Consider the following 12500-nt stretch of genomic DNA (forward strand, 5'->3'; position numbering starts at 1 on the left):
CACACACACACACACACACACACACACACACGCACACACACACACACACAAACACACACAAACACACAGGCTTTATCCATTATGCACCTCAGTCTCGGTCTGAAAGTGTCTGGTGTGTGTTGTTCTGAGGAGGCGGAGTCTATTTCAGAGTCTATTTCATGCAATTTACTCTCCTCTGATCAACACCTTCATCTGAGACGTTCACCTGAAGGATCTGAGTGACGCCATTATTTAACACGATCATTACATCATTCTATCATAATCACAGCTTTTTAACCAGGTCTACACACACACACACACACACACACACACACACACACACACACACACACACACACACACACACAGTGATCTGTCATGTTGGGGTCACTGAACACATCTCAAGCACACACTCACTCAAACACACACAATACCACTCAATACCATACAGCTAAAGATCAAAGCACGCACGCATGCACGCACGCGCACGCGCACACACACACACACACACACACACACACACACACACACACACCACAGAACTTCCATCTTTCCACCTCTCTCTCTCTCTCTCTCTCTCTCTCTCTCTCTGTTGAATGGTTTAATGACCTTTTTTGTAATAAACGGAATGAAGATGAAGGGATCATGCAGAGGAAAGTAAACATTAAGAGAAAGAGTTAAATGAAAGTGACACTGTTTAACGTCTTGCTAATAAACGTTCTTTCTAAACAACTAAAGTTCCAGAAACACACAGTCTCAGTTTTATAAGCGTATCTACACTGAGCTATATAAAGGGATACTCAGAGGAACGCAGCTCCTCAGGAAACACAAGTCAATAATTAACAACAATTAACAAGTCGATAAATTCAAAACATCATAAAATATGATTTCATTAAAGTTAGAAATAAACTTTCCAGAGGTTTATATGCGAAATCAGAAGTCTAATAACTCGCAGGTCATTTTTCTCTTCAGAATGTACAAAAAAAACCTCATTCACCTTCAAAGCAGCTCTGAATTTGTATTCATTTACGTTAAATGAGATGAAGATCTGCAGAATCCCACATCCTGTGCACACGTTCCCTTCAGGGTTCCACCTCTTCTACATTTACATGCTAATTTGTTAAGCTAATTTTATTTCTAGAGTTGTGCTACTTTTGATGAAATCTAATGTATCTAATCCACTGATTAACTTTTTTTACATGGTTATAAAACTTTACACTGATATGTACAGGTAGATGTGGAGGTGTAGTGTGTTAGTGAGCTGGTTTGAAGCTCGTTTGTGTAGTTAACATTCTGAGCTTTGTTGCTTTTTATTCTAAGTACATTATTTTTCCTCAGGACCGTTTTCTTTTTGTTGTTTTTATGATTTCCAGATGTGTTTGTTAGACATTTTAGTTGGAAACTATAGTTTCCAGGCCTGGCTGCATATACATTACACCATATTATATAATCTTCTAAAATATTCTCAACTAAATATTTGCTCACTAATAAACTTAAATAATAATACTAATAATACTTACAATTATTTTTATGTAGAAAAAATGGTTAAAATGGTTAAAATAATTTTTAAAACTTGACCTGGTTTAATTGGACCAAGATTCAATAAAAGTTACAATAACTAGCTTCCTTGTAATGTTCTTGTTTTTCACTCAACATTTGGGGTTTAAAGAAGCTTTAATGTTTATATAACATTTCAATGTTGTAGGAACGTTTTGAAACGTTACACAAAGGTTCTCGAGAACTTCAACAGCACAAACATTATGTAAAAATCTGAAAACCTGAAACAGTGCACTTTTTAAAAAGTTCACTCCATGTTCTCGATCCTATAAATAAATATACCCATAAAGAACCTTTTAAGACCCATTGGTTTCAGCTCCAGGATGGAGACAAACATCTGCACCTTGAACACGACGTGGCCTTTTGAGTTCATCTTTACAATCTGAGATTCTAAAGTTACTACGATATCAATCCCCAGTGAAACACGTCTAATCTGCTCGAGTCTGATCTCAGTGTTACTCTGTAACCAATGAAATGCATGATGATGAGGTGAGCGTTAGTGTGTGTGTGTGTGTGTGTGTGTGTGTGTGTTCCCTCCTTTTGAGCAGTAGGCCTCTGTCCTGACACCCACAGCTGCCGTCGCACAATAGAGCCGGTTCGCGCAAAAAACCTCAACAGAAAAACGCCTTTCGCTCGAACACAAAGAGCCGAAACGCAACGTGAAGAAAATCTGTGAAGACTCAAACGACAAATCAATAAATCAAAACACGATACAGATTAATTAAAAAAAAGTTTTAAAAAAGTTACGAGAAAAGAAATTTGTTGAAGAAAGTTGTTCGGATCCCTGCCTCAGATTCACATCGTCCACATTCTCCATCATCATCATCATCATCTTCATCTTCTCCTCTCACTTTGTTTCTTCTTCTTCAAGTTCTTCTGTTGGACTTTATTTTCCGCTCCGCTCTTCGAGTTCTCTCTGTCTGAGCTCGACCCTTACTGACGCTTTCTCCTTCTGTCCCCTACTTTTCCTCTCCCCTCTTTTCACTCCCCCATCTCTTTCTCCCCCATCTCTCTCTCCCCCGTCTCTCTCTCTCTCTCTCTCTCTCTCTCTCTCTCTCTTTTTCTTATTTCATGCAGGACTGGGGTTTCCTAAGAGACTGGACCTCAATGGAGAAAATCTCCTCGGACACAATGCGGTGAGAAGGGGGGGTTGTTTGGACGAGGAGGAGGAGGAAGGGGGGATGAGAGGGACAGAGGGATGCAGATGCAGAACGGACCGATTGAGAAAACTGACCAAGTCGTCTTTGTATACATGAAAGATTTGACTGATCAGGTTTCTAATCAACATCGGATCACACGAAGATGTCATAATATCACATGTGAAAAAACTCAAACTTTGTCTATGTATCATTAGTGTTGATTTTTTTTTTTTGTAGCTCCAGTGGTCTGATTAAAGGAGGAGATTGGATTCGATTAGATCGGAACAAAACCTTGTCAATGTCAATGAAATCCCTGTTTTTTGGCGCAAATTGCTGGAACGTCGATGAAAGAACTCTCGAGGTTTTTCTTTAATAAAATATGATTAAATATTTTGTTAATTGTATTCTGGATTCTGATTGGTCATTAGGTGTTGATTTGTTTTCAGCACAGCAGCTCTGAGAGTAGTGCAAGTCATACGTTCCCTCGTTCACGGCTCGTTTTTGGGGATGTTCCACAGTCACGCGTGTGATCTTTCGTGTGGTATCGTGAGGTTTATTTAACGTTTATGGAGAGCAGAACAAACACACGTCTCGACACACTTCAACTTTTACGGCGCTCATCAGGACGGGCGCTCGTGCCGTCCAAACACACTTCCTCTCCCTGTAAAGAGCCGGGCCGACCTTTGACCCTTACAGTGAATAAACAAGTAAACACAGGCACACACTTTGCTGGGCTCAGCGGGAGTACAGCTTCAGCCAATCTGTTCTTCACCAGCTTTTTATGGAGCTGTTCTAAAAAACAAAAAAGGCGTTCCGCTGGTTAACAAACACTGCGCGTAAGTGTGTGTTTAAGCGTGTGTGTGTGTGTGTGTGTGTGTGTGTGTGTGTGTGTGTGTAAGTGTACGAGTGAGTAAATCAGTCTGATCTTTCAAATCGGATGTCATTTGACATCAACAATATTTTGTCTATAATCAGACACATTAAAGGTTTCAGACTGTATCTGGGGTCTGTAGACACTCAATCACTATACACTCGATGGTCAAAAACCTTACTGTAAGATTTCTACGTTCCTCATTTCAACATCATATTCCACATGTAGTCCCCATTTGCTGTTATAATGAGCTCTGCTCTTCTGGGAAGATGTTTCACTAGATTTTGTGAAGATTTATTCAGACACAAGTGTGTTAGTAAAGTAGGTAGTGATGTAGGTGAGGTGGGAATCCCAGCGGTCACGTTTATCCCAAATGTAAAGTAGATCTTCATGCTGGAACAGGTTTGGGTCTCCTCGTTCAATTGAGAAGAACATTTTATTTCATCTAGAGACGTCCTGTACAATTGCGGGCCTCCAGGTTTGTGGTAACAGATTAGTAAAGAAACACACAGAGGTGGCAAAAGTCCACACATCCTTCATTCAGTAGAAGTGCAGATCCTCATGTTTGAAAAGATTCTGTAAAAGTTCTGACTACACTTTTTTACTCAAGTTAAAATAAAGAAGTTTGGGCTCTGAGATGTTCTTCAGTAAAAAGTAGTGATTATTATGACCTGTTTTAGTGTCACGCTGGAAACTGAACGTCACATTATATTAACATATTATTAAAAAAGAATTTAAAATGTTGTTCTCTAATGAATGTATCGAGACTGAAGATCCACCATGTAGAACACAAGCAGAGTAAAGATGATGATGATCAGGTGATCAGGAATGTCTCTGTTCTCAGTCATGTTCTCATCACTGACTCCCTCTGTCTCATCCACGTTAACCCCAGACTTCTTACTGCCTCCTGCCTGCTCAGTGTGAGCTTCAGAAACTAGTCCACGTGGTGTGTGTGAGAGAGACGGGAAACCAGCAAGGAAAGTGTGTGATTCCAGTGATGAAAGTAGAAAGTACAGATATTTGTGTAAAAATATTGAGTGAAAGTAAAAAATTAAAAAAAAAAAAATATATATATATAGTAAATATAGATTTCTATTTACATGCAACGCTGTGTTCTAAATATTTTAACAGAACAGAATGTTGTGACAGAACTGTCAAAAGATTGAGAAAAGACACTGATCCTGATGCCCTACTTCTGGATGGAGTTCTCACTTGGTAACCACTTCCTGCTGCCAAGGATTCACTTAAACAGCCTAAAGATCCATGAATATGGCTTAGGAGTAACAGTTTTACACTCATGAACAGTTAATAACCTCAATAATGATGAAACTATAATTTTCTTATATAAATATCCATATTTAACTTGGAACCCAGACCATATCAGGGACACTTTCCTCACCACCATCATGTCTGGCTGGTTCATTAGGAATAAACTTATTAGGACTGAACTGAATTGAGTTACTGGTTCTACCAGAACGTTGATTATTTGATGATCACGTGACCTGAGCTGTTTTATTCCTCTTATACTAAACAATACAAAATACATTTACAGCTACATTTAATGTTTTGAGGCGATCGAGTTCCTGTTCTTACTTACGTTATAGCAGCTATAAACAGTCTTTCCCTCACCGGCTTCTCTTTTCCCTCTCAGTTTGTAGGATTGATGGGAAACCTCATAGAACCTCATATATATTTCTTGAGTTTGGTCAGAATCTAAGGCTTGTTTCTGGTCTGTTGCTGCTGCTTCTACCTCCAGACGAGTACTAGAGAAGAGAGAAGTCAGTGTTCTGGTAGCAAAAACTCTTTTAGTCTTTCTGACAGAAACCAAGGCATTTATAATTTTTAGCATGTCTACAAAGAAAAGAGAGTACCGATTATTACTGATTACTGAAAAACATATTTATTTGAGGCGTCGACTCTTTTCTTCTGAAGATTTCAGAAAACGTCGAATGACAGCTTCACCTCTGAAACTGGAGACTCCTTCCACAAACATCTCCATACAAAAGACTTCTCAACCTTATTAGGGATTTAATACACTTTTTTATGTACATGTTCATGTGTTTCAGGAGGAACATGTTCACGTTTTAACCTTCTATAAATAATGTTTGTGTGCTTATGGATAAATCTGATATAAAATGCATTCGTTTTTTGATTAAAGGATAAAATAAAAAGCAGGTGATGGAGGCTAATGATCCAGAAAAACATCCATCATCTCAACGTTTTACGCACTTCATGTCAAGGTGAATTAGATTAGCCGTGATAATGACTTCATCGGATCACATGACTTAGAGACCTGCGTTGGAATGAGCATGTGTGTGTGTGTGTGTGTGTGTGTGTGTGTGTGTGTGTGTGTGTTTGGGGGTGGGGGGGATTTAGAGTTAGATTGTCCACACCTCCAGGTTTGGACAGAGTTATTTCCAGATCCCTGTCCATCTGTTACCGTAGCAGCAGCGGCTGAGGCGTTGCCATGACACGATCCGGACAAAAGGGCGTGGCGTGGGAACGGGTGCAGGGGTCACGGGTGAGGGTGAAAAGGGCAAAGGTCACAGCCAGCTGGCCAACACAAGGGGAGATGAGGGTGAGAAAAGTGGGCGGGGCCTCATCAGGCCGGACACCGCTGGACATTAACATTGAACTGTGTGCGTAGAGATGAAAAAGGTGTGTGTGTGTGTGTGTGTGTGTGTGTGTGTGTGTGTGTGTGTGTGTGTGTGAGAAACAGGCTCTATAAGAGGCTCCTCACATTATCCTCGCCGTGGACATCGCTGCTTAATCGAGCGTAGCATTTGACAGGCAATTGACTTCGGTCAATGTCCACGCAAATGCTCCTATTGACCCCTTCCTTAAAATTGCTCTGTGTGTGTGTGTGTGTGTGTGTGTGTGTGTGTGTGTGTGTGTGTGTGTGTGTGTGTGTGTGTGTGGTGTGAGGTTTTGTGGGTGACTCTTTTTTATTGATTGTAAATACCAAAAACGCTCTGCTACAATGTGCTCAGGACCACAGTTTGCATGTTGACTATTTACCAGAACATGTTAAAGTTCAGTTCTGTATTTAAACGTTCATCACTGAACACTACACAACACTTCACAACACTACACAACACTTCACAACACTACACAACACTTTACAACACTACACTACACAACACAACACTTCACAACACTTCACAACACCACACAACACTTCACAACACTACACAGCACTTCACAACACTACACAACACTTCACAACACTACACAAGACTTCACAACACTACACAACACTTTACAACACTACACTACACAACACAACACTTCACAACACTTCACAACACCACACAACACTTCACAACACTACACAGCACTTCACAACACTACACAACACTTCACAACACTACACAACACTTCACAACACTACACAACACTTTACAACACTACACTACACAACACAACACTTCACAACACTTCACAACACCACACAACACTACACAACACTACACAACACAACACTACACAACACTTCACAACACTACACTACACAACACAACACTTCACAACACTTCACAACACTACACTACACAACACTACACTACACAACACAACACTTCACAACACTTCACAACACCACACAACACTTCACAACACTACACAGCACTTCACAACACTCACAACACACACAACACTACACAACACACACAACACAACACTACACAACACCACACAACACTACACCACAACCTACACACCACACCCACAACACCCAACACTTCACAACACTACACAACACTTCACAACACTACACTACACAACACAACACTCACACACTCACAACACCACACAACACTTCACAACACTACACAACACTTCACAACACTACACAACACTTCACAACACTACACAACACTTTACAACACTACACTACACAACACTTCACAACACCACACAACACTTCACAACACTACACAGCACTTCACAACACTACACAACACTTCACAACACTACACTACACAACACAACACTTCACAACACTTCACAACACTACACTACACAACACTACACTACACAACACAACACTTCACAACACTACACAACACTACACAACACTTCACAACACTACACTACACAACACTACACTACACAACACAACACTTCACAACACTACACAACACTACACTACACAACACTTCACAACACTTCACAACACTACACTACACAACACAACACTACACAACACAACACTTCACAACACAACACAACACTACACTACACAACACAACACTACACAACACTACACAACACTACACAACACTTCACAACACTACACAACACCTCACAACACTACACTACACTACACAACACTTCACAACACTACACTACACAACACTACACAACACAACACTTCACAACACTACACAACACTACACTACACAACACAACACTTCACAACACTGCACTACACAACACTACACTACACAACACTTCACAACACTACACTACACAACACTACACTACACAACACAACACTTCACAACACTACACAACACTACACAACACTTCACAACACTACACAACACTTCACAACACTACACAACACCTCACAACACTACACTACACAACACAACACTTCACAACACTACACAACACTTCACAACACCTCACAACACTACACTACACAACACAACACTTCACAACACTTCACAACACTACACTACACAACACTTCACAACACTACACTACACAACACAACACTACACAACACAACACTTCACAACACTACACAACACTACACTACACAACACAACACTTCACAACACTACACAACACTACACTACACAACACTTCACAACACTACACTACACAACACTACACTACACAACACAACACTTCACAACACTACACAACACTACACAACACAACACTACACAACACTACACAACACTACACAACACAACACTTCACAACACTACACAACACTACACTACACAACACTTCACAACACTACACTACACAACACTACACTACACAACACAACACTTCACAACACTACACAACACTTCACAACACTACACCACACTTCACAACACTACACAACACTACACAACACTTCACAACACTTCACAACACTTCACAACACTACACAACACTTCACAACACTACACAACACTACACAACACTTCACAACACTACACAACACTACACAACACAACACAACACAACACTACACAACACTTCACAACACTACACAACACTTCACAACACTACACAACACTACACAACACTTCACAACACTACACAACACTACACAACACTTCACAACACTACACAACACTACACAACACTACACAACACTTCACAACACTTCACAACACTACACTACACAACACTACACAACAATGATGGAACTGTAATAAATGGAAATTCAGTGTTCAGAATGAGGATGGATTACTTTTGATTCTGGTTCCTCTCAAGGTTTCATGGGCTCAATCATTAGGGATAAACTTATAGTCACTAAACTTATTATAATATTATAAATTATAAGGAAAGATTTTATAAGTCTATTGTTAAAAGTGCTTTACAAAAATACCAAATGACGCAGATATTTTACCAGAAACTTCTGAACCTGATGATGTGAATATGAAAGATGTATAAAGAAACAATAATAAACAATAATAAAAAGCAAATGAAGATCCAGCTGTGTGTATGAAGATGTAAGACTTTTATTTACTTTAATACTTTTTTCTTTTATGCTTGACTTCATTTTTATTTTTATATATTTATTTCAGAGATTTAACTTCTTCTGCTATTTCTTTTCTCTGGAGTAAACGTACATGGAGCGGCTTTTCAATTCAATTCAATCAAATTGATGGAGCAAAAATTTTTTGGGAAAAAGATATAAATAAATAAAAATAAATAATAAATATCTTGCATTCATTGCTAAGAGAAAAGAGAAGATACACTACATGGACACCTGACCATAAGGTACTTTTTGAACATCCAATTCCATATTTAGTCCCCATTTACTGTTATAACTCTTCTGGGAAGATGTTCCACTATATTTTTGTGGAGATTCGTTCATCCACAATGGTTTTAGTAAAGTCAGGTACTGATGTAGGTAAGAAGGTGAGGAGGCCTGGAGTGCAGTAAGTGTTTACATTCATCATGTTTAAGAGGGTTGGAGATTAATAGCAGGAGATCTTCCACTTCAACCCATGTAAAGCAGATCTCCAAAGCAGAGCTGGCTCCATGCACAGGGGCATCATCATGCTGGAACAGGTTTTGGTCTCCCAGTACAAGTGAATGGGAAATTACATGGTACAGGATCAAAGATCAAAAACGTCCTATACAATTGTATACCTAAAATTAAGTGCTATAAAAGAGCATAGATAGATAGATAGATAGATAGATAGATAGATAGATAGATAGATAGATAGATAGATAGATAGAGAGAGAGAGAGAGAGAGAGAGAGAGAGACAGAGAGAGAGAGAGAGAGAGAGAGAGTATAAAAGTATTTGAAAAAATTGGAGATCCAGACTAATCTCCACCTGCTCTGGTTCCAGACTGTATACATAAAAGAAGTAAGTTTGTTGAACATGACACACACACACACACACACACACACACACACACACACACACACACACACACACACACACACACACACACACACAGAGCGAGAGATTCAGTGTGACCTGTATTGTACGATTGTCACTAACAAGATTTCAGGCATCACATCCAGCATACGTCACGTCTGATTGGCTAATCTGTCTAACACCAACAACAATAAAAAAGAGACCAACGCCCTGTGGAGGCTCTGACGTGACGTCTCAATCAGCTTTTTGTGTGTTGTTTGTGGAAACTGCGTTCCTTCTGGTTCATTTTAAATAAATATCGTATCTGAAAAGCACTTGCATGGAGCGGAAGATCTTCCTTTAGAGAAGAACTAAAACTAATGACACAATTCTTTTAAAAAAACACACTTTGAGAGGTTTCCAGGTTTATTCACACCTCCAGAGCTGAATTTGGGATCTCCTTCCATGTTTGATATACATGAAGGATCTATAGGAAATATGCAAAAGAGTCTGTCACCACAACGTCTTAGCGCGTCTCACTGACTTCTTTTAAAACTTCATTTAATGTGAAACAAGGTTCACACACACACATCACCACAATGATCTTGCATTTGATCCCTTTAATGTTAATCAGGAATCTGCTCCTTCACAGGTATCATCAATATTCATCTAAAGACATCTCCAGACCTCCTGGTGCTCTGATGGAGTTTACATCAGCTAGAAACCACTCACTGCTGCAGAAGATGGCCACCAACATAAAAAGAACCTAAAGGTACATGTGATTACTGTGAATGGCTCCACTTAGGAACAACACTTAGTAATAACAGCACTATCCAGTGTGTCCCAGATGAAGATCTATCTATCTATCTATCTATCTATCTATCTATCTATCTATCTATCTATCTATCTATCTATCTATCTATCTATCTATCTATCTATCTATCTATCTATCTATCTATCTATCTATCTACACAGAGCTCTTTGGTTTGAGAGTTTTGGCTCTTGACTCTGGGTGAAGTTCCTCTGGTCACTTCCTGGTTGCTTTAACCTCCTCACACAAAGATCAGACCCAGACGTGACTCTCTGGGAGAAAAGCAGGAAAACGTTTAGGGACGAACAAAAAAACAGTTAAGAGACAATACTTATGAAAAGGCTCTCACACACACACACACACACACACACACACACACACACACACACACCCCGGCTCGTCAGTTACACGGCTGGGCAGCGCCTGTGTTTGTGTGCGTGTGAACAGAAACAGTAAAAAAACAGCAGAAAAAGCACAGCATATGATTATAGACACGGAGAGAAAGGGAAAGACCTTTACCTTGAACTCGGGCCGCTCTGTTTCCAGTCATTTCTGTGAAGAAAAAACATGAGGGGGTCTGGGGTCAGGGGAGGGGTTCTGGGGTCACCCCGGGTCATCTGGGGGTTTCGGGGATTTTAAAGAGTCAGACAAATGTGATTTGGGGAGCAGATGCTCGATATGCAGATGTCTGTAATGGAATCGAGCGATATTGAATTGGCCTGCTTATCATAGAGACAAAAGAGCCTCTTCCCGCCCATGGCTTAAGGGTCAGAGGAGGTGTGTGTGTGTGTGTGTGTGTGTGTGTGTGTGTGTGTGTGTGTGTGTGTGTGTGTGTGTGTGTGTGTGTGAAGAGGGGCAGTGGGCTGAACTTGAAGAGGGGTGACTGAAAGAGAGACGGAGGGTCAGCAACGGACTCAGAGGACAGCGAGGATAAGATGGGTTTAGAGGAAAAAAAAGAGAGATTTATTACAGCTGTAGTTTTATAATCTCTATTTTATATGAATTCTTTAATATTCTTTTCTTTTCTGTGGTTGTGTAAAAATCAGCCATTTATTAATTCATTTAGGAAGATAATAAAGATGTTTTATTCTCATTACATAAAATACAAACGAGTGAACACATGATTATATTCTCTTCATATCTTTACTTATTAATACATAGAATAAATATAAAAATATACATTTATTTTAAAAAAAATCTCAATTTTTCAGGTAGAAAATCCAGAATTTTTTTTTTTATTATTTAACACACGTAATTTTAATTATAAACTGAGCAGATGAAAAAAACTTCTTATTAGAATTCATCTTAAAACGATTTAAAAGATTTAGATTACGTTTCTAAACGTTTTCTTTCTTATCCCAATTCCAATAAAGTTGGGACACGGTGTAAAATGTAAAGACAAACAGAATTTAATTATTTAAGAATCTCATAAACCCACATTTTCTTCACAATGGAACATTAAAAACATTTCACATGTTGAAACTGAGAAAATGTTTCATTTTAAGAAAAAAATTTTATCGCTGCAACATGTCAAGAAAGAAGAAAAATGAAAGAAAGAAAGAAAGAAAGAAAGAAAGAAAGAAAGAAAGAAAGAAAGAAA

This window comes from Silurus aristotelis, assembly GCF_946808225.1.
Source record: "Silurus aristotelis genome assembly, chromosome: 7".
NCBI classification, from domain to species: domain Eukaryota; kingdom Metazoa; phylum Chordata; class Actinopteri; order Siluriformes; family Siluridae; genus Silurus; species Silurus aristotelis.